This window comes from Sminthopsis crassicaudata, chromosome 1 (genome assembly GCF_048593235.1).
Source record: "Sminthopsis crassicaudata isolate SCR6 chromosome 1, ASM4859323v1, whole genome shotgun sequence".
Lineage (NCBI taxonomy): Eukaryota > Metazoa > Chordata > Mammalia > Dasyuromorphia > Dasyuridae > Sminthopsis > Sminthopsis crassicaudata.
The window spans coordinates 206,268,156-206,293,102 of NC_133617.1; the positions used below are offsets into that span (position 1 = coordinate 206,268,156).

General features: G+C 34.2%; 1 pseudogene; it reads right to left on the reverse strand.

Annotated features, from left to right (window-relative positions):
- Window positions 1-24,443: 24,443 nt before the first annotated feature.
- LOC141553611 (large ribosomal subunit protein eL43-like) lies at window positions 24,444-24,727 on the reverse strand (annotated as a pseudogene).
- Between the last annotated feature and the right edge of the window lie 220 nt (window positions 24,728-24,947).

Sequence of the window (24,947 nt, forward strand, 5' to 3'; positions counted from 1 at the left end):
TTTATTTTCTTCATTAGCAAGACTGTTGTGGGTTGTGTGTGTGTGTGTGTGTGTGTGTGTGTGTGTGTGTGTGTGTGTGTGTGTTGATAATTTGGAAAAATATATTGAAACCAAGCATGGTAATTGTAATGAGTAAAGTTGACTCCAAAGAAGAAATGTGAGAATGCATCTCCCTCCTCCTTTTTTTGCAGAGGTGGTAAACCAAACATGTGGAACACTGAAAATACTATCAGACTTTATTGATATATTGGTTAATTTTTCTCAACTTCTTTTCCCTTTCTCTGTTTCTTATTATAAGACAATGTTCTCTGGGTTAAGAAGGGATATATGGGAAACAAATAAGATATAAAAACAAAATACAGCAATAATTTTTAAAATAAATTTTGTTCATTTGGAAATGTGCTTAAGTATTCCAACTAATTTTATCTCTAGGTATACTTTGTGCATACATATACATGAAGACAATAAACTATTTAAGAAGCTAGCTTAGCATATTCAGTACAGGAAAATTGAAGAAAAACAGAATACTTTTAAAATATATTCATCATGTGACTTAGAAAAAATAACAACAAAATTCATCTGGAAGAACAAAAGGGAAGAATTTTTTTATTTTAATAATTTTTTATTATATATATATATATTTATAATATTATCCCTTGTATTAATTTTTCCAAATTATCCCCTCCCCTCCCTCTAATCCCTCCCCCCAATGACAGGCAATCCCATACATTTTACATGTGTTACAATATAACCTAGATACAATACATGTGTGTAAATACCATTTTCTTGTTGCACAATAAGCATTAGATTCCAAAGGTACATGTAACCTGGGCAGACAGATATTAGTGCTAACAATTTATATTCACTTCCCAGTGTTCCTTCTCTGGGTGTAGCTACCTCTGTCCATCATTGATCAACTGGAAGTGAGTTGGATCTTCTTTATGTTGAAGATTTCCACTTCCATCAGAATACATCCCCATACAGTATTGTTGTTGAAGTGTACAGTGATCTTCTGGTTCTGCTCATTTCACTCAGCATCAGTTGATGTAAGTCTCTCCAGGCCTCTCTGTATTCCTCCTGCTGGTCATTTCTTACAGAGCAATAATATTGCATAACCTTCATATACCATCATTTACCCAACCATTCTCCAACTGATGGACATCCATTCATCTTCCAGTTTCTAGCTACAACAAAAAGAGCTGCCACAAACATTTTGGCACATACAGGTCTCTTTCCGCTCTTTAGTATTTCTTTGGGATATAAGCCCAGTAGTAGCACTGCTGGGTCAAAGGGTATGCACAGTTTGATAGCTTTTTGGGCATAGTTCCAAATTGCTCTCCAGAATGGCTGGATTCTTTCGCAACTCCACCAGCAATGTATTAGTGTCCCAGTTTTCCCACATCCCCTCCAACATTCATCATCCTGTTCCTGTCATCTTAGCCAATCTGACAGGTATGTAGTGGTATCTCAGAGTTGTCTTAATTTGCATTTCTCTGATCAGTAGTGATTTGGAACACTCTTTCATGTGAGTGGATATAGTTTCAATTTCTTCATCTGAGAATTGTCTGTTCATATCCTTTGACCATTTATCAATTGGAGAATGGTTCGGTTTCTTATAAATTAGGGTCAGTTCTCTATATATTTTGGAAATGAGGCCTTTGTCAGAACCTTTGCTTTTAAAAATATTTTCCCAATTTGTTACTTCCCTTCTAATCTTGTTTGCATTAGTATTGTTTGTACAGAAACTTTTTAGTTTGATGTAATCAAAATCTTCTATTTTGTGATCAATAATGATCTCTAGTTCTCCTCTGGTCATAAATTCCTTCCTCCTTCACAAGTCTGAGAGGTAGACTATCCTCTGTTCCTCTAATCTATTTATTATCTCCCTCTTTATGCCTAAATCATGGACCCATTTTGATCTTATCTTGGTATATGGTGTTAAGTGTGGATCCATATCTAATTTCTGCCATATTAATTTCCAGTTTTCCCAACAGTTTTTTCCAAATAATGAATTTTTATCCCTAATGTTGGTATCTTTGGGTTTGTCAAAGATTAGATTGCTATAGATGTACCCTTTTTTGTCCTTTGTATCTAATCTGTTCCACTGATCTACCGGTCTATTTCTTAGCCAATACCAAATGGTTTTGGTGACTGCTGCTATATAATATAGCTTTAGATCAGGTACACTTAGACCACCTTCCTCTGAGTTTTTTTTCATTAGTTCCCTTGCAATTCTCGACCTTTTATTCTTCCATATGAATTTTGTTGTTATTTTTTTCTAGGTCATTGAAATAGTTTCTTGGGAGTCTGATTGGTATAGCACTAAATAAATAGATTAGTTTGGGGAGTATTGTCATCTTTATTATATTCGCTCGGCCTATCCAAGAGCACTGAATGTCTTTCCAATTATAAAAGGGAAGAATTTCAAGGGAACTAATGAAAAAAAAATCAAATGAAGGTGGCCTAGCTGTACCTGATCTAAAACTATATTATAAAGTAACAGTCACCAAAACCATTTGGTACTAGCTAAGAAATAGACTAGTTGATCAGTGGAATAGGTTAGGTTCACAGGACAAAATAGCCAATAACCTAAGCAATCTAGTGTTTGACATACCCAAAGACCTCCGCTTTTGGGATAAGAATTCATTATTTGACAAAAACTACTGGGAAAATTGGAACTTAGTAGGGCAGAAACTAGGCATTGACCAATACTTAACACCATACACCAAGATAAGGTCAAAATGAGTTCATGATCTAGGCATAAAGAATGAGATTGTAAATAAATTACAAGAGCATAACATAGTTTACCTCTCAGACCTGTGGAGGAGGAAGGACCAAAGAAGAACTAGAGATCATTATTGATCACAAAATAGATAATTTTGATTATATCAAGTTAAAAAGCTTTTGTACAAACAAAACAAATGCAGACAAAATTAGAAAGGATGCAATAAACTGGGAAAACATTTTTTATAGTTAAAGGTTCTGTTAAAGGCCTCATTTCCAAAATATATAGAAAATTGACTCAAATTTATAAGAAATCAAGCCATTATCCAATTGATAAAAGGAAAAGGATATGAACAGATAATTTTCAGATGATGAAATTGAAACTATTTCTGTTTATGTGAAAAGGTGTTCCAAATCATTATTGATCAGAGAAATGCAAATTAAGACAACTCTAAGATATCACTATACACTTGTCAGATTGTCTAAGATGACAGGAAAAGATATTGATGAATGTTGGAGGGGATGTGGGAAAACTGGGACACTGATACATTGTTAGTGGAATTGTGAATTCATCCAACCATTCTGGAGAGCAATTTGGAACTATGCTCAAAAAATTATCAAACTGTGCATACCCTTTGATCCAGAAGTGTTATTACTGGGCTTATATCCCAAAGAGATCTTAAAGATGGGAAAGGGGCCCATATGCGCAAAAATCTTTGTGGCAGCCCTTTTTGTAGTGGCTAGAAACTGGAAATTGAATGGATGCCCATCAATTGGAGAATGGCTAAATAAGCAGTGGATAGGAATGTTATAGAATATTATTGTTCTGTAAGAAATGACCAGCAGCATGAGTGCAGTGCGTCTTGGAGAGACTTATGTGAACTGATGCTAAGTGAAATGAACAGAAACAGGAGATCATTATACACTTCAACAACAATACTATATGATGATCTATTCTGAGGGAAGTGGCTATCTTCAATAATGAGAGGGTTCAAATCAGTTCCAACTGATTAGTAATGAAAAGAACCAGCTACACCCAGCAAAAGAACACTGGGAAATGAGTGTGGACCACAACATAGCATTACATTCTTTCTATTATTGTTTGCTTGCACTTTTGTTTTTCTTCCCAGATTATTTTTACCTTCTTTCTAAATGACATTTTTCTTGTGCAGCAAGGTAACTGCATAAATATATACATATATATTGTATTTAACATATACTTTAACATATTTAACATATACTTTAACACATGCATGGGACTACCTGTTATCTAGGGGAGGGAGTGAAGGGAAGGAGGGGAAAAGTTGGAACAGAAGTTTTTGCAAAGGTCAATGTTGAAATAACCCAAGTATATGTTTTGTCAATAAAAAGCTATAATAAAAAAATAAAAAATAAAATATGTTCATCATAGAAATAAGACTAGGAAAGAAAAGCATCTGTTTATCTTGATTTAATTCAATTATTCTTCAGTGTTTACTACTTCCAATGTATTTGTCAAGCACTGATCATGCAAAAATGAGACAAAAAACAATTTCTGCCTTCAAAAAGCTTAAAACTATGCTATGTTCTTCTAATTTATTTATAATATCATTCTTTATACCTAGATCATGAATCCATTTTGATCTTATCTTAGTGTTTGCTGATAAATGGTGAAGATTTCACTATCTCTTTTTTGGAATAGCTCTCATTGAAGTTTTAAGAGTTATAGTCAGCTGCTACTTAGAAGTATGACATTGGAGGCATCGAGACTTGTGTGATTTTGAATATTGATATGTGTCAGTACCCAAAAGAAGAAAGTTGACATTCTCCTGTAGTCCTCCCTGGTGAGACCACATCTCTAGTGTTGCATTCAGATTAGTTCTAGATGCCACATTTTAGTTAGGATATTGATAACCTGGAGAGCATTCAGAAGAGATGGCCCAGAATGGTGAAAGACATGAAGGTTATGCTTCTAGAACCAACAATGTTTAAGTAGAAAACACTTGTAGAGAAGAATGTGGAATGAGAGGATATGACAGTTGCCTTCAAAATATTTAATTACAAATCATTACAATGTCAGGATCATAGGATTAGAGAGCTCTCATATTAAATTTTTACCATGAAAGAATCATTCTATTAATCAATAGTTCTAGGTTGATTTTTGATACTTTTTGTAGTAATTTGTCATGGTATGTTTTCATATGATACTTTGAAAGTAAATTTTTGTCTGAAATAAATTCCCTGAAGTTGAATAAGAGGGAACCATGTGGATTTTGTGGGTATTATGAACAAATTATTGTATTAAGGTGCTTCTTTTGTTTCTTGCTGTTTTATGAGGTGATACTGTTCATAATCTTCGGCCATCCTTCTATGTATGATATGACAAACAAGTTTATGTTTTTATTCCATGTTAACCTTTGCAGTGATCTCATTGTATAATAAATTTAGAAAAGGAAGAGAAATTAGAGGCCATCAGATTCAATCCTCTCATTTTACAGATGAGAAACCTGAAGCTGTGAGAGATGAATGATTTTCTCAGCATTATACAACTAGGAAGTTGGTGAGGTAGGATTCAAACTTAGTTTTTCCTGACTCCAAGTTCAACACTTTAATTATTATATTACCCTCTGCCTGAGATTTCTTTATCCTTTGCATGGAGATCAAGGGTTTTATGGCTGAGGGAGGATTAGGATCTTTTATTCTCCCTATGGAGATTTTTTTTCAAACACATTCTCTTTATGAAGTCCTCAACATATATTTTCTTTCAAATTTTGTCTTTTTGGGCCATTACTTCAGAAGGATCAAGAAGTGGTTTTTCATGCTATTGCATGTTGGAAAAGAACTTGAGTACTTTGATCTAGGTGACTAACCTAGTTTGTATGCAACTTCAAGCAAATTTTCCCTAGAGAATAAGTAACAAAGTGCTCGGAATTATTTCCTAAAAAAGTTAATTTTCATTCTCACCTTTCAGAATTCTTATCTTTTTTTTTTATAATGTCTTATTGATATATGCAAATTGACTAACCTTAATTAAGTTTTCTTAGAAAATTATCAATGTGTTTCAATCTCTGATTTTTCAACTACATCTTATTTTCCTCCCCATTATCAACAGCAATAAGTATATCAAGTTGGAATTCTCTCATTGCTTTTTTTCTCATTTTACTCCTTTTTCTTGATTTTGTCCCTTTTTCTAATAAGCAGGAAAATGTGACTATACATCTGATTTACAAATTACTTCTATCCAAGAGAGCTGCTATTTTTTTTTTGTAAAATATAGTCAATTTCATTTTTTGTGCATGTGATTTAGTATTTTCCATGTCCACCAGTACTTTCTGATTCTATTTTCAAAGTATTCATGACATAAACTTTAAGCCTTTGTATAGTTTACACAACTTCTCCCCTCTCATTTCTTACTCTAATACTATATTTTTCAATGTATTTTTTGCTATTTTTAATAGATATCTTTACAGTGAAATCACTTAGTATTTAAATATATGTTGACTTACAGAGAATAACAGATAAAATTCATATAGGAGAGAAAAATTAGAAAAATAAGATAGTCAATACTATTAAAAGCAGCAGTGAAATCAAGAAAAGTGAGAACTGAGAAAAGAATAGCATATTTGACAATTTGGAGATAATTAGTAATTTTGCAAAAAATTGTTTCATTTGAGTGATGACGTCAAAAGGAAAATTTAAAAGGATTAAAGAATGATAGAAGGAAGGGAGATAACTAAAATATAGGGTTCTGACAGCCTTTTTTCTAGTAGTTTGACTGAGAAAGAGAAGATAAATATGGGATATTACCTTGAAGCAATGCCAGGAACTGTTGATAGATGGCTAACAATAAATATATGGGTCTGGCAAAAAAAATAGTGAAAAATAGCTATGTGACCCAGTGGATAGAGCACCAGCCCTGAATTCAGGACGACCCGAGTTAAAATCTGGTCTCACACACTTAACACTTCCTAGCTGTGTGACCCTGGGCAAGTCACTTAACCCCAGCCTCAGGAAAAAAACAAAACAAAAAAAAAAAAAAACTGCCTCTTCATCTTCTGCAATAGCTCTTGACACATAAGTGCACTTTATTTCAAAGTGATATTTTTATAAATGTTTATCAGGAGCACAACAATACAAGATGACTGTGTTTTCCATGTTTCTTAATGCCTTTGAATGCACAATTAAAGCAACTCTACCAATTCCTTTACTTATTTTCTTTTCCAAGGAGAAACTATGAAATGTGCTTTTACTTGACTTCAACTCCCCTTTCTTGTGTTAATTTTGTTTATAGTGAGAATGTCAAGATTGATAAAATTTAGTTCCTTAACTCATTGATTACTAAACAAGGAAATCACATGCAGAATAGCAATAATGAAATTAATGTATATGGATAGTCTAAAAACATTGATTCTTGTAAACCTCTGCTCTCTTTTAGGCACTCTGTCATAATAAGTGAAAGAGAATAAGAGAAAAGAGAACTGAAGGACACTTTGATTTTCCTTTGTTCTATTTTTTTTATGATCAATTAATTCATCATTGATGAACCTCTCTCTACACTTAGCTACGCTTATGTTCAGAAAATAAAGTCTGTTGCTAGGACTATATTCAAAGCCTTTCCATTAATGGTAGAATTTGGTAGCATATCCTTTGAGTACCTAAGATTTCCATCATAACATGATTAGACCTGAGACTTTGGGAAGTCATTAAGAATGAACGAATTAATTAATTAATTGATTGATGAAAAAGTAAGTGCTTATATTGTGCCAAAAACTTTGTGAAGCACTTAGAATGAAGATTTTAAAAAAGAATCTCAATTTGTAACTAAATTATGGGTTAAAAAAAAGATATTTCTTCTAATGAACAGATTCCTCTATTAATTCAGCATAATTACTTAGACACAATGCTTACTGATTCTATGCACATACTGTGTTATGAAATTGTGATGCAGTATATATTGCATTTCATTAGTGATGCATGAGCTCTGATTAATTATTAAAGCTATAATCTTAAAATTTTATTGCTATTCAAAAAACTACGCTGCACATCAATGATTTATGACATTGACACTATCCTTCAGATAGTTAAGCTGAGTGTTTCTATTCAGAGAAGGCATTTCAAACTAATAGTATATAGAGATCTCAGTAAGAATAGCTATTTTTCACTATTTTTTTTGCCAGACCCATATATTTATTGTTAGCCATCTATCAACAGTTCCTGGCATTGCTTCAAGGTAATATCCCATATTTATCTTCTCTTTCTCAGTCAAACTACTAGAAAAAAGGCTGTCAGAACCCTATATTTTAGTTATCTCCCTTCCTTCTATCATTCTTTAATCCTTTTAAATTTTCCTTTTGACGTCATCACTCAAATGAAACAATTTTTTGCAAAATTACTAATTATCTCCAAATTGTCAAATATGCTATTCTTTTCTCAGTTCTCACTTTTCTTGATTTCACTGCTGCTTTTAATAGTATTGACTATCTTATTTTTCTAATTTTTCTCTCCTATATGAATTTCCTGACATCAATTAAGTCAAATCAAGTCAACAAATCAACAAAAATTTGCTAAATATCGATTATGTTCTAGGCATTGTGCAAAGAATGGCAACAGTCATGCTGTCAGGAAGCTCACAGTCTAAAAGGACATACATTATGCAAACAAATATATAAAACAAAATCTATGTAGTGACTCTGTTAGTACCCTGGATATCTTAGAATCAGCCGGAGTCAGGATAAGGAAAAGTCTTTATTCTTGATCTTTTGGGGTTGCTGTCAGGGGATTAGATATAGGAATCTCCACACCTCCTTTCTCTCTCTCCACTGCCAAAGAATGATTCTGCTTGTCCTACTTCACTCTTCGATCTCTCTCCCCTTCTCTGTCCACACCCACAGAAGGAGCCAGCACAGAGTTGATTAGGGTCATCCTTCAAGCATATGTTAATAGAGTATTGTCCAATTGGTAATTAGCCTCAAGTGCTCTTGGTTATCTCCATTAAGTGCATCTGCTCAGTTCTAGCCCTTTACAGATATAGACCAAATAAAGAGGGGGAGGTGGGTTTAATTTTTTAACTTCTTTTAAATTTTCAAAATATATGCAAAGATAGTTCTCAGCATTCACCTTTGCAAAACCTTGTATTCCATTTTTTCCCCCTTCTTTTCCCCCCTCCCCTAGACAGCAAGTAATCCACTATAGGTTAAACATTTCCACATTTATCATGCTTTACAAGAAAAATAAGATCACAAAGGAAAAAATGAGGAAAAAAAGCAAACAAATAACAACAAAAAAGATGAGAATACTATGTTGTGATCTACATTCAGTCCCCCATTGTCCTCTCTCTGGATACAGATGGCTTTCTCCATCACAAGTCCAGAAGGTCGGAGTTTAAGTGGAACTTGAAGCAAGAAAGTGGAAATGATGAGAAAAAGAGATTTCTAGGCATAGTGAAACATTCAATGAAAATGCTCAGAATCTGGGAGATAGCAAGCACTGTTAGAGGAACATCATACAAAACCCAGTTTTGTTGGATTAAAGAGTAAGTGGAAGGGAGTAAGGTAAGAAGATCGTAACGGTAGCTAGGGGCCAGGTTATGAAAGATTTTAAAAGTCAAATAGATTTTTATATTTGACCCAGAGGTAATAGACAATCACCGGAGTCTATTGAATAGGGATGTGGTCAGACTTATGCTTTAGGAAAATGGATTTAACAGCTCTGTGGAGGATGGACTAGAGTAGGTAGAGACTCAAAACAGGGAGATCATTCAGAAGAGTCCAACAGTAATCTGGTGAGATAAGGAGGACCTGCACCAGGATACTGAGAGTACCTTGTCTCTCTGACTGTGATTGTTAACTAAGGTTCTGCCATAGGTCATTTATCTCTTGGTGACTTCATCAGTTTCTATGTGTTAATTGTCAACTATATAAAGATGACTCCCAGATCTTTCCATACAACTCTAATTGCTCTCTTGAGCTCGAATCACCAAAAGCCAATTGAATATTTCAAATCAGATGTCCTGAGGACATCTCAAATTCAACATATTCATAATAGAACTGTTTCCATGGGCCTCAAAACTTCCATCGCTAACAAACTTGTTTACTTGCATAGAAAGCAACACCATTCCTCTTATATCAGAGTATTCTTTTATTTATGTATCTACTCCTGCATCAAGCTCCCACTCTCAGATCTCCACAAGGGTCTCACCTGAGAAAACGCCCAGCAGGTCCTTCTAGCCTCATGTAAATGTTAAGCCTGACCCTAGCAAAATTCTCAGAAGTTCACAGCTTCAAGCACCTGCTAACAATGACCCCAAAGCCTTCTATTCAGAATACCCTCTATTCCAACCTGTAGAGGTACACCTGAACCCTGATACAGCCACTTGAAGTTTAGCTTATATGTTAGATTGTGACTCAGGCTCTAGCACTGAGGGCAGTGCTATGATTCTGGAATCAGATCTCTGCAATGGAGATCTCTACCTACCAGTTCACAAGAACCTGAGACCAAGTATCAGTCACTCCTATCATCTCCTACCCTGTTGAAACTGATTTGAGTTTTTCCAGAAAAGCCATATCCACCCCTCAAAAACAATGATACCTCTTTTTTTTTTTTTTTTTTTTTTTTTTTTTTTTTTTTTTTTTTTGTTAGCCCAGAATCTCTTCCATTCAGAATTTTTCACCTCAAGACCTGGCTCAAAATGGACCTAGGCAATAATTGGACACTTGACACTCCCTACCTCTCATCACCACACACATCACCACCATGTTGCTGATGTGAACTGCCAAATCCTGTTCATAGAGAATAATGTGAAGTCAGAGTCTATTGTTAATTCATCCATCCTGTCTCCAATATAGTTAGCATCTTTAAAGACATTCACAAGAACCTTTGAGACTACGTTAATGGAACCTAATCTTCCCAGATTAGAGAACCATAAATTAATACAGTTGTAAACTCTATTAACCATAATTGCGCACAAAAAGGAAATTAGTTTTCTCCTATTGTCTCAATTGACATATCTTTAGATAGGTCTGGTACCTGGTTTGCCTGGGGCAGACCATCTAGCTCTCTGATTCTCCCTCTTGATTCCTGAAGGTATATCACCACCAACCTGAAATTTTAAATTTGATATTGGTCTTGACCATAGTTTGATTAATTGTGCCTCCTGAGTGGATGAGAGAGGAGGAGCTTTATTACCCTAGTCTGTTTGAGATCTTGAACTGGGATCCTGGAAGAAGTCTAGAATAGTCCTTACTTTTTTTCTACCACATTTGCTGGACCCTGAGGAAGCAAGCAGGACTAGGAAAGAGGGTCAGAAGACTCTCCAGCTGCTCTGGCTCCTCAGCCTTTTAGTTATAATCAGAGACAGGAAAGAATTCCTCTCTTGCCTAGTGTTGTGCATATATATCACAGGTACATCACATGTGCATCACTTGGTGATATGATGTATTTATTTATAGCACTGTTGCCACCCTTTCTTTTCAATGGGAGCCAAAAAAGAAGCAAGATGCCCTTTAATTTAATAATGTAGTTATGTAGAAAAACCACTTATATTAAATTAAAAGTTTCAATATTCAGCATAGAACAACTGAAAAGAAATTTTCTTTTCCTTTGTTTATATATATATATTTTTGCTATTGTGGTGTTATTTGAAAGTATTAAGTAGTAATCAGACCAAGAGCTATAGCTGAAATACTCCTCTACTTATGGCTATATGCTCTGAATAATAAAAGTTGTAATATTTTCATTTTTCAAATGTTTCTAGTATTTCTAATGCCTTAATAACTATTTAGATTACAACATGATCAAACGCCACATATGACATTGGAAGCAGCAATAAACAGAAATTATTTGCTTGTGATCACAAAGATAGAAGTGGCAGATCTAAGTATTAAACCTAGCACTTTGAATTTGGGTTTCAGTACCCTTTCCATTCCACCATTTCTTAAGTGTGACCTAAATAGGGAGAGGAAGAGACAAATTCAGCATGATTTGACTGTAACAAGTTTGTATAAATTCTATAGAGATCTAGGCTAAAAATTCTTAGCAAAACCTAAAGTATTATACAAATGCTAGTTAGCTAACTATTGTTTTCTATAACAGAGAAAAAAAACTACAAACAGGTATCTACTCAATAGAGGTTCTTTGTTTTACATAATGGTGAGGAGGAATGTTCATCAATCTTGAAGAAAGAAGAAATGCACAGTGGAAAAAGAAACAATCCCCAAATTATGGCCCAAGGGACATTAAACATAACCTTCACAGCAGCAAAAAAAGGTGATGCATCTTAAGGGCAGTCATTTCTCTCTGCAAAGCATAATGGAAGAGTAGTACCTCCAATGCAAGCCAACAAGGAAGGTGGAGTTGACAGGTTATTGTATAGAATTTTTATATACAATGAGAAGTAGTGAGGAGGTTCGACTCAGGGCAGAGAGTTGTGGGAACTCCTTTTGGTTGGCGCAGGTTCTTTGTAAGAGAATTTATGAACCTGAAAAGTTAGACTGGCAAAAAGAAGTTTATTGGCCCTGGGAAGTCAGCTTTTGCTACGAGGTTGACTTCCTTAATGGCAAAGTCCCGACAGAGAAGTAAAGGTCTAGCAGAGGAGTCCTGGCAGAGAGGTAAAAAGGGGTTTAATGCTGAAAAGAAAATGTCTTCTCAGCAGGCAGACGGTCCTTGAAAGCAGCTATGTCAAAGGGACAGAGAGGTTTCCTTGACATGGCATGTCCTGCTTTGGGCCCTCTGCAAAGAAGTGCCCCCCAAATTGCCCCTTTTTATAATTTGAAACTTTAGCTAGGGGCTGGGGATAGTTTGAGTTGAAATCAGACTGAAATCTTTGTGAATGTGAATTTTCCAATTGAATGAGTAGTCCTGGACTAATCTCCAACTCAGTCAGTAGTTATTAATGGGGGGGTGTGCTGGTTTTCTCCAGGATAACAGAATGAAACGACTTATCTTGATTCCTTAGGGTGGGTCTTTCTCAGGGGAGAGCTTCTCTAAGAGTTCATGGAGTTTCTCAAGCATTTCCCCCAAAGTCAGAAAGAAAGAAGTTTCAGGGTTCCTCTGTCAGTAGAATATCAGAGTATAGTTGATCATTATTGGGAGAGGGAGAATATAGGAAACATGAATTTTTATTTAATCACTGCTTAGCATTAATCAGTTGTAGCAGCAGGGCTACTTAAAGCTGTTCCAGAGTAAGCTCTGATTCTGGGGGTCATTATTCTAGTCCATTTAGTTATGGTGAAGCAGATTTATAGTTCAGTAAATTGTAGCATGGATGAGACAAAAGGATCTTCTATACTCTTTGATAAATTGGAGGCTCCATTCTTTTATGTGAGTTGTAACTCCCTGGAAATTAAATTTCTCTTCACAATAAGGGAGGAGTTTCATATGTTTGCATTGGTGAAACAGATTCCCTGATTCAAGGAATTTGGAATTTGTCTGTTGTGAGAGAGTAAAGGGAGTCTATGATCTGGTTTTCTCAGCTTACAGTACCAGAAAGAACAGGAAATTCCCTAGATTCTATTAAATCATTGGTATTCAGAGCATGTCCATGGGAGGTTTTCCCTGCTGTCACCTTCCTCTCTCCCTCTCTTTCTCCCCTTCTCCCTCTTCTTCCTTTCCTCCTCCCTTCCTCTCTCTTGTCTGTCTGTCTCTCTCTCCCTCCCTCCCCCCATCCATCCATTTGTTGAGGTTGGGAAAGGGGACCCCAAAAGCCACATCCCCAAAATATTTGTCATTTTCCTCAATTCAAATCCTACTTCAGCCACTTACTAATTGTTTGAACCTGGGCAAGTCACAATCTCTTTGAGCCTCAGTTTCTTCATCTTCTAAGCACATATGATATCATCTGACTGGAATGGTTTTTAGGATCAAAGGAGATAACATTTGTAAGATGCTTTTCAAAATTTAGTGCACTACACATGTATTGTACCTAGATTATATTGTAACACATGTAAAATGTATGGTATTGCCTGTCGTCGGGGGGAGGGAATAGAGGGAGGGGGGGTAATTTGGAAAAATGAATACAAGGGATAATATTATAAAATATATATATATATAATAAAAAAAAAAGATTCCTCAAAACCTGAAAAAAAAAAAAAAAAAAAAAGAAAGTAGTAAGTTGAAAAAAAAAAAATTTAGTGCACTATAGAAATGCTAGCTATTATCATCATAATAAGACTTTTAACACAAATCTTCCTGATAGGCTACCTCTTCTTTATTCATTTTACTGCATTACCTTTTACTGATTATACATGGTTTGTATTAATATAAATAGAATCATTGTTGTTGTTCAGTCTTGTCTAACTCTTTGTAACCTTTTGGTGTTTTCTTGGCAAAGATACTGGGGTGTTTTGTCATTTCTTTCTTCAGCTCATTTTACATATGAAGAAAGTGAGGTAAACATGGTTAAGTTACTTGGCTAGGATCACACACCTTATAAGAGTCTAAGGGTGCATTTGAACTGCGGTCTTCTTGATTCCAAGCCAGGCACTGTAGCCACTGTGGCACCTACCTGCCCAATGTGAATAGAAAGCTTATTAAATATTTTGGATATATAGTAGATGTCATTCATTGAAAATGTAAGATTTTTAAAATTATAATTTATGCATATTTCACTCCTTTCTGAGAGGGTTTTTTTATTCTTTAAGAAATGGGTCTTTATATCATACATGGAAATAAAAAGAAGCATTTAGTATTTAAGATGGTAGCTAACTTTGTTTCTTTAGGACAACTATCAGTAGGAAATATTCACATGATGCAACTTAATAGATGTTTAAGCAACAACAACTTTTTTAGGCTATTTCAGTTTAGAATAGAGAAGTATACATGGAGATAAGTTTAGAAATAAACAACTGATACTGTAATAAACTATAAAAATGATATAGGCTTTTTACTTTTATCAGTCAAAAACTCATAAAAATGGAAATTGTCGAGGGCTAAAAAGTTGACCAAAAATCTAACCTGCTAAAAGTAATTAATGATAGGCTGTTTGTTCACTATGCTTTTGCTCACACTATCCTTCCTCCCTCGAAAGTCTTCTGCATGTCCTTCTGCTCTTGTTATTTTTTTGTTAATTTTATCTTTCAATCAAGGGCTAACTCAAGTTGTACCTTCTTTCTGACTCTGATTATCTTAGGCCATAGTCTTTCATCCTCTGAGTCCTCACAGCAGTTACTACTTATTTGGCATGCAATGCGCACTTGGGGCCAATTTATGACAATATATGTCACACAAAGTAGTGTGACAGAAATACCAATTGAGCTTATGCTTTATGCATTAAATCAAACTTTATTAATCAATATATATGTAACCTGGGCAAATATAGACATTTTCCTAACATGTAGATGAATTTGAAGGCCCTTTTGAGAATACTGTTTCCTTCTCTTTTAGACAGGGGTAAATTTCCTTTAATTAGCTGCTTGCATTTTTATAACTGGAGAGAATGAGAATGCTTCATTCTTTTTTGGATCTCTTATCTGTTTCATCCAAAGGATGAAGACCATAATTCATTCATAACATGTGTCATGAACTAAACCAGATTGCTTTTTCTCTTTTATGCAGGCTCCATGAAGTGACCCTGAGGATGTTTTGTATCTGTTTTTATCTCTCTTTGAGGTGCTAGAATTTATCCTTTTGAGACCTGGGAGTTGCAGCCATGGTGACTTTGCAGTAAGGATTGTAGTAGATAAAGTCTAGCCTAAAGGCCCAGAATAGAAACTGGGAAGTCAGGCTTCCTGGGACTCAAACCCAAGGTGGGATTTGGACCTGGTCCACTGCTCTAGTAATTTAGCTAAACTATGACTCTAATCCCTTTTATCTCTCTAGAGGCTAATGTGCTATAATGATAGTAAATATGGGGGGAGGATTTTGATCCCCACATTTAGAAGAATAACTTTGTATGTTTGTTGTTATACCTTTTGAAGTAAATAATTATATATAAAAGTTAATCTAATAGTGTTAAGAGAACTAGGATACAGGGGGACCAGTCCATGGAATTAAAAGCATACCATTGATAGAGGCTGGAACCAATTGCAGAGATTGGAGACCCTAGTCACTTTAAGGATACCAGAAAATCTTGGAGAAAGAGTGAAATGTATTACACCTGGCCTTCAAGCTGTGGAGGCCAGGGTGGTAAGTGTTACAAATACAAACAGCCCCTTCTAAGAATAAATCATCTACCTGAGTCTTAGACATTCTTATATACTAGTACTCATTTCAGTATTATCCCTTCATCAAGTTGAAGGCTATGTCTCTCACCAAAATAGTCATATCTTCATCTATCAGCACTGTTTTCAAGTGAATATATGGTTCAGCCTGTAGAACAGAGGGAACCCATCCCAGATCCTGCCCATAGGCTAGAGTCTGCAATGGGCTTCTTATAGTTTTAAATTATGGGTATTCCTTTTTGTTGACTATATTATTTAATTGGCAATTTATTATATAAGCTACTGATAATATTGTTAAGTTATGGAGTCAGTTATCACATGACAAACTTATTGACAAACACATATTAAAATAAAAAAATTCTCACTATAGATTGAAATTGAATTTTTATCTATCTTTTTATGCTCACATCTTGGTCTTACAACTAAATTTTAAATTTATTGACAGTAGAGATCATGTTCTATGCTTTTTTCTAATTCTCACATATGCATTATGCCTTATGTAAACACTCAACAAAAGCTTGTTTATGGTTAAAATGTCCAGAAACTTTTTGATAATTATAGATGAGAATAATTTTATCCTTTATCTTCATTTTCATCTATTTTTATCAGTAGCCTTACATTTTCTTACCACAAGGAAAAAAAGAAAACATTTCTAGTCTGAGTTAGATTTCTTACTATAAACTCTATCAACCTTTCTGAACTGAAGGCATATTTGCATAAAACAAAAATATCTGTATAATAGGTCTAACAGTGAGCAATTAATCATATCAGAGGCAGTCAAATCTAGTCATATTAATAGCTGTTTTAATAGTTAAAATGTGGCTCTTTGCTGATCTCATTATTCATTCATTAAGAGTGATGATTAATTATGAAAGTTTTTTAAAAATCAGCTATTATAATGGTCAATGCAGCTGTGATTCTAGAATCATCATTCAAAAGCAACATGCTCATTAAATAAAAATATATAGCTTTCCTTCTAGTTTTTATTAGTATTATGTATGATGCATGAATGCTAGGTAATTATAATATCAGTTGTATTTATTATTTATTTGACTAATGGAGTCATATACACAAATATACGCAAATATTTTAATATCCTATATATATATATATTAACACATACAAGGTAAAATTTTTATCTTACAGAAACATGACTACATTACAAAAATATAATTAATGTTATGGAGACGCCATATACTTAGTGGGTTATATTACAAAATTTCCCTTTTTCTTTCTTTTTTGAGTGTTGGAAAGCACATGGGACTATAATTGGTCTTCTTGTTAAATTTCATTTTTTTCATTGAATATGTGAATTGCTTACCAAATGAAAAGTTAGAAAAAAAAAATCCTGTGTTGGAAAATGCAGTTTCACGTTACTATTGTATTATCATTTGTTTTATTTTTATTCTAAATAGGAGGTACAGGTTTTTTCTCAGCATAGAAAGTTGCTTTTTGTTTTTTACTTGGTAAATACTCCAAATATGTGTCATTAGAGGAAAAATAATTTAAAATCCTACATTCTTTCAAACTTCTAATTTAAAGGCATAAGAAAGAACAATCTGGGACCTGCTACAATCATATCTACATGACCTGAATGAGGCTGATTTATAGTTATCTGTAGAAATGATTTATTACACGAATATTCTGCTATCCATAAAACTTGTGCTATCCATAAAACTGACACTAAGTATACTGAACAGCTATAGAAGGAAACCTCTATTAGGTACAGTTAAGGGAGGAGGGGAGAATGGAGGCTTCCACTGGCCAAGCTAACATAATTACTCCTTAACTAATGAGAGGGTTTTCCTCAAAGAGTTTATTGACTGCAGATATTGCCAGCAGGACTGTGTCCCCCTACGATTTAATTATCTGATAATCCTAACACAACTAATTAAATTTGCACTTTTTTTGAGGGTTGTGAGACAACACCTATCTATAAGATGGAAACAGCCAGTTTGATACTGGATAACACAGTGTACAGAGCCTCCCTGGCAGTATTTCTTGCTTGAACCATTTCAGGCCAACCTCAGATTTAATTTCATTGTAAGGTAGAAGTTATTGTATTCTCTTGTTTGATTGGAAGCTTTCAGCAATATTGATAGTTCATTAGTCATTTAGACAGCCTTTCTAGAGTGTTCTTGCTTTGAATTGAATTGACAAGCTGTAATTTCCTCAACTTCAAGCCATTTATACATTCTATTAACATATATACATTTATACATCCTTGAATCTTTTGTTTTAGGAGTGTTCTCCAGAAGAATACTCTGCTCAAATTTTTGGAGTTCCTTATTATGTTCAGTCTTCGCCTCTAGCTCCAAATGACAAATATGAGTCTAGTATTTCCATTTCCTGTCTGGATTGAAAAGGACTGACTTTGGAGTGTCTGTATTAAAGTGGAAAGGGATGAGTAGTGAGAGATAAGTGAGATAAAGAGGAGCAGACCCAGAGCCATCTCTTTAGGATGTAATGCCTAGATTCTCTGGGAAAACCAATGTGTAGACTAAATCCATATTTTAACATAGTTGCAATCATGTTGAAGCTTTGAAAGATGAAAAGAAGTACTAAAAGCAAAGCCTGAGGGATGTTTGCTGAAAGTAAAAGGGACAATTTCATTTTCTTTGGCTTAATGGTGGATCTGTGGTATAAACTGATGGTGAGCAGCCTGAGGTCATTTTTTTTTAATACTAGCTGGAAGAGAGCTGTCTTCATCCTCACCTACTGCCTCCCTTAATATAGCTCTGTGTACAAAAGATGAATAGTGAAAATCTGGAGTTATTGTCTAGTTTTTGCATCCAATAAGGATGGATTTGGGGGGAGTTCTCCCTATTGAATGATAATATGTTGTCCTTAGCCTCAGCTCTGTTTCACTTCTAAGTCAGTCCATCTAATAAATAAACTGTGCCAGGAAGAGAAATCACTAAAATTCAGCATATCTTAATAATGAGGAGAATTGAAGCATTGGATTGGCTCTTCGTCCAACACACTCATTTTACTGTAAGGACAGTGAATTAGTTTTTCAGATCACTTTTCTATCCTGAGAAGCTAGGAACACTATAATATAAAAAATTACAAAAACTTCCCTCTTTCCAAATATAAAGTATAATGAGAACTGAGCACATATGCTCTGAAACAAAGTAGAACTGAGGTTTTGATTTGCTGATGTTTATACTAAGAGAAGAAATTAAGTGATTTCTAATCAGTTGAGGTAATTTGGAGAATAGGGTGGTAGAAGCAATGAAGGTTGGAAAAAAAAGGGTTTATAGTGAAATAACAGTAGCTGGATGAGAAAAAATAGTGGGGAAGAGAGGGGAAAAAAAGACAGAGAAAGGGAAAGACCTAAGTTTTTTCTAGAGTTGTCTATCTCATATGTGGCAGCTTGGGGGTGACATTGTATGACTGGCAGAAGAGACATTGCTAGCCTTTTGTCTTCAGACCCTTCCCAAAGGAGACTTTAGTTCCTGCCAGGAGGGAATGCAGAAGATTGAGGCCAGAAGGTGGGCTATTGGGATGTCCTGGCTAGAATTATATCTCTCTCTTCTCTTAAATATCATTTAGTTTAGGAATATGGCTTTCAGGTTCAAGTTAATTTCTCATCATTCTTTCATTAATGGAGGAAATAGGAAGTACCTAAGTTCTATATCTAAGACTTGATTCCATCCACACCAAATACCAGTTTTATAATGAGAACACTCATAGTTGGTAGCAGATAAACCCATTTATCCAAATCATAGCAAAACAGAAACCAAAGAAAGTATATTTAGGAAAAAATATACCACACAATATAGAGTGAAAGATCTTTTCCATTAAAGAAAATATGGATAGCTCTGAATAGTGTGTAATATTTGTTACAAATGTTTTCTAGAAATGGAAATTTATTGATTTATACTTTGAAACCTCTCATGTTCTGTAGCATACCTGACAATTTAAAAAATTTTCCTATTTTGCATTTGTTTAAAAAATAAATTTTTTTTAAAGAACATAAAGAAAAAAAAAGTCTTCCTGGAAAAAAATCTCTCCTATTTGGAACAATATACTTAGGTCATCTGAGAGAAGGAATCCCAGATCTCACTCAAGGAGAAGTTCACTGAAGTTTTTAGTGAAACAATTTGGAGTTAAAGCCAAGATGAAGACCACCAACTCTTTTTAGGAGGGCTTCTTCACAGAGTCTTCCTTCAGCAACTTTAAAGTTGGTATCTTTCTTGAAAGTGGAAGCCAGAACTGCTAAAAAAAAAAAAAAAAAAAGAAAAAGAAAAATCCAAAAAGCAAAAACAAAATTGCAGAGCCTGAGATTCAAAATGGGTCCAAAGACTTGAGGAGAATGGCATATCTCCCATTCCCATTCTAACCAACTCTGCTACAATCAGATTAAAAACAAGGCATTGATTTCCACCAATAAAGAGAGAATCCAATACCAAATGATTTTGGGATTGTAGTTACATCAAGGGGACTATTTTAGAGAAAATGAGTTTAGAAGGTGTAGTAAAGTATGATTAGTTGAGACAAGCAACAATTTTCATATGACATCAGTGGTTAAGTTTGTAATTTTTTCTGTGAAAACTAGACTAATTTAGAAATTCTGGTCTTGACCACATGAAACCAGATTGATCTGGTTTCTCTACCTTTAATTAATTCTCTGTTGAGAATTGAATTTTATGTCATAAACACATCAGATTATTCCCTTTTGTTATATTTTTAATATTTGTAGTTTTTAAGAATGCATATAGCTCCAATGAAATGTCCAAGAACTGTAGCTCTTAAAATACTTTAATGATTGTAAGATATATTGAAGTAGTTTTTGGTATGAGCAAGCTAAATATTTAAAGGATTATTCAAACCAAAATTCATTATTTAAAGGATCAATCAACACTGAAGTGCAAAAAAATTGCTGTTGAAATCAAAGCAAAATAAATATCAACAATTGACAAATTGTAGCTAATTAATTCTTAGGAAGAAAAGAAAAACTTTCAGAAGGATTTGGCAACTGAGCATTGTTAAGGGTTTTCTCAACAGTGTGAAGTAGGCTTCTTGAAGTTGGAAAAAAAGTAACAAAGCCAGTTTTTAAAACAGCTGATGATTGTGGCTATTAAGAAGAAGGGGGGAGGGAAGCTTTTCATCAGCAAAATATCAGAGTACTCAAGATTGGAAAATTAGTTTTATAGAAACTAATTTTTTTCATTCAAGTGGAATAGGGCATTATACATGCCCAGATTACCTAAAACGGAGATGTTCATATGGGAGACAACAGGGATTTGCTTCCGGGAGAAGACATTGAGCATTCTTCTATCAAATTGATGGGAACAAGCATTTCTTTCACTGATGCTACAGTTGAAAAAGGTTGAATTTTTAAAACTACTATACTTTTTGGTGCCATATAAGTGGGGAAGGTCCTATTTGCTGGAAGCATAAGCACCATGCACTAAATGCCCTTCCTCTTCTCCTTTTTAGACCCTCTATGCCTGAGTAATGGGCATGCTTCTTAGTTTGACTTGTCCTTTTCAGTTCTATTCCTAGGCAGTAGAATCCTCAGACCCAAAAGCTCAAACCATGATGGACTTGGAGGCAGTATTCCAAGAGAGATGTTATTGCCAGCCTGCAAAAAAGACTTAAGAAGCTGTTGGAATTCAAACCAATGGGAACTCAAATCTTGAAACTTGTTGGGACTATACTATATTAGTAAAATGAACCTTCCTTTTCTCATAGACTGAAATATTGTAAGGTGGTATTATGCTTCCCACTGGTGGTGGCAGTTTTTATATATTTGTTTTTGTTATACATTTAAATATTTAATATTTACGTGTATTAAATATTTACATTCCTATGTAAAAACTAAACTGACTATTAAGTGGTAGAATGGAACTAAGTTACAAAGAACTCCCTAAAATCAGGAGAACACAATCATCAGTGGTGGTTTGAGCCAGAGGCAGAGACTAGGCATCCCCAAATATCTATAAGGGTACTGGAAAACCACAGGGGAGATATATAAGGTTTAGTGTATTTCACTGAAGGTAAACATAATGGTGAAATAGTTGGTCCATCAATAAACATTTATTAAGCATCTACTGTGTACCAGGTCATGTGCCAAGCAAAAAGTTGTGTCCTCCAGAAGTTTACAATCTAATGGAGGAAAACAGAAGACATTGGAATTGTAAAATTATTGTTGCTTCCTATATTTTCTTTTTTAAACTTAAGTTTTTCTACCATAAATCCTTTTCTTTCCAAGTAGATTATTTAAAATTCCTTTTAGGTAAGAGTGCTGTTTTAAAGGTTTCCATATCTTCTTTACACAGAACATGGCATAGCACTTTGTTTCAGTAGGAATTTAATAAGTATTTCTTGATTTACAATTACTAAAATCCTGATTGTTGTTACTGATGTAATATAGCAATGATTTTGAGGTCCCCTGATTCTAAGGGGTGCTTCTGTTCTAACAATAAATCTGTAATCCTAAATCTCCTGGCTTTGAAGTCTACCTCAGGCACTTCTTACATTCCCAATCTAAGAACAACAATCTGTCTGATTCTGAATAGACCACTCAATTCATGGCTGACTGATAATCTGGTCAGTGAGAACCAAAATTGGGAGACCAATCTCTGGCCCTGGCCCTACCTCTGAGCCATAAAATTAGCACGTCAATGATTGAAAGCTGGATAAAACTGTCTCCTCTCTTTTAGGATTTTGCTAAATTCTCTTGGAATAACTCTTGTAATGATGTTATAATTACAATAAAACTTTGCCCCTTGACCAGGAAATAAGTTCAAGCTTGACACTGATTGATGACCCCAAGGGTTCCCTTTCCAATCTCACCATTGCCCGTGTCAAACTAAAGTAATCACATTATTCCTATAGGTATCATTTTGCACAAAGTTTGTAGCACCAGAATTTCATGCAGTAGTAAAATAATTATAATACTCTATATGGTTGACTATAATGAAACTGACTGTATAGAGGATATTGTAGAAATTAAGTGGAAAAGCCATAGACCTAACAATATGTTCCTTACTTCTTGGATTCTGCTTTTTATATATAGTGTTTAATAAATGGATGTTGAATGAATGAATTTAGAAAACCAACAATAAGTTTCCTCCAAGTGATTCTTTAAAGAAATATGTAAATAAAATCTTAAGAGCCAGACCATCACAAATTCTAATTTGTGAGTTCATACACTTTCTGTAATGCTTCAAAGATTTTTCTTCTCCTTGATGTAGACACTCTTTGCATTACACAAATGACTAAACTTATATAGTTTAGCAGAAGACCATCCTTTAGATCATATGGCTAATGAACCTGTGGCCCATCTGGTGATAAGTCTTTCAGAAATAACTAAAGCTGGTTCTCAGATAAGAGACCTAGGTACTTACTGGGCCCCAATTAACAAGGTCTCTATCTTGGAAGACTTGTCCAGATTATAGCCTTCAAAAGTCCAAGACAACTTCCATGCCATAAAAGCCACAAATAGAAGTTTTTCATGAAACCAAGATCTAAAATTTAAAAATAGATAAGAGAGAACATTTCTGAAAAATTTTGGCTATATGTATCTTTAAGAATAAAAATAACAGTGCCCAATCCATGTATTTAGGATACTGGATTACCTCTACATATTAATATAAATTTAGAAATAACTTCTTTGAAAGTTCTGATAACAGTTCCTATCTGCATCTCAAACTCAATATGTCCAAAACTGAGCTTATTATCTATGACCTGTTACTCCTTCTTACTTTACAACTTCTATTAGTGGGACCAATATTCATACATTCAAATGTCCTGCATTTAAAACTTTATTATCTTTGGGTTTTCTATCTCACTTTTTAAAATACAATTAGTGACCAAATTCTATTTATTATACATTTTACTGTCTCTCTTTCCCCTTCTAATTGACAATCTTACCATCAGCAGGATCTTATTATCATCTACATGAATGCTAACCTTCAAATAGGTCTTTAATTACCCTTTTAGTTGCTTCCAGACAAATCTTCCTTTTATTTAGATCTTCTCTATTAAAATTTTTTCAATGGTTTTCTGTTACTGAGAAAAACTCAAAGCATATGTCAGTCATCAAGCTTTTTACATCAAACTATCTTTTCTAGGCTTAGGTCATTTAAACTTGATCCCTTTCAACTTTAAAAATAGGATCTTATGATCAAGTAACACAGTCTACACCAGTGGTGTCAAACAAATATAAATAGGGGCCATGAAAATATACTAAATCTTTGTGGGCCAATTGATTTTGTTTTAAAATAAGATATAATCTATGTTTTATTGCATTTTTATTTATTTTAAAAATATTTTTCAATAATATTTTAATCTGGTTTGGGCCACACTTGAGAGTGTTGTGTAATGAATGTTTGATATCTCTCTTGAATGCTCTGTCCAATCTGTACCATTCTCTTGTCTCCCAAATAAAATATTTTGTACTGTCCCATCTCCATGTCTTTGCCTTTACCATTTTCCCTATACCTGGAATTTTTTCTGAACTTTATTTTGCCTTTTAATGAAATACCTCTATTTTAATTTTGTATTTCTTTTATTCTATAAATTAATCCACTTATTATTGGACTATGGGCTTTAGATATTGATAATGGGAAGGTTTTATTTGTCTTTCATTTCCTTTAATTTTCTGATTTGACTGTGACTGCTGAGATGACATTGTAAGTCTATGTACCACTAGCTACTATTTTCCTATGGGATCCACAATCCTAGATACCCACTGTTCATCTCTTCAATAAGGAATTGAGGAAAGGAATATTGAGGAAAGAGCCAGTATACTTGGTGTGCTAGCTAATGTCAATTGTCTTCATAATTTTTGTAAGGGATGATTCATAATAGATTTTATATTTACCAACAATTCCAACCTTCTTGGTATGTTTAGCCATGTCCACAAGCTATAGGGCCCGAGATTGGAAAGCCTCACCCATTTCTACAAGCTCAATTAAAAAAATGGTAAAGTTGAAAGTCAGGACAATTTTTTTACTTTAATTAAATATATAGCATTGAGCTGTGGCACAAATGGAGGGCATTTATTATTAAAGATGGGTTCAGAAGGGCTAGTCACATGGGAGTGCTTTGAAGATCACAGAAAAATTATGTGTCCAT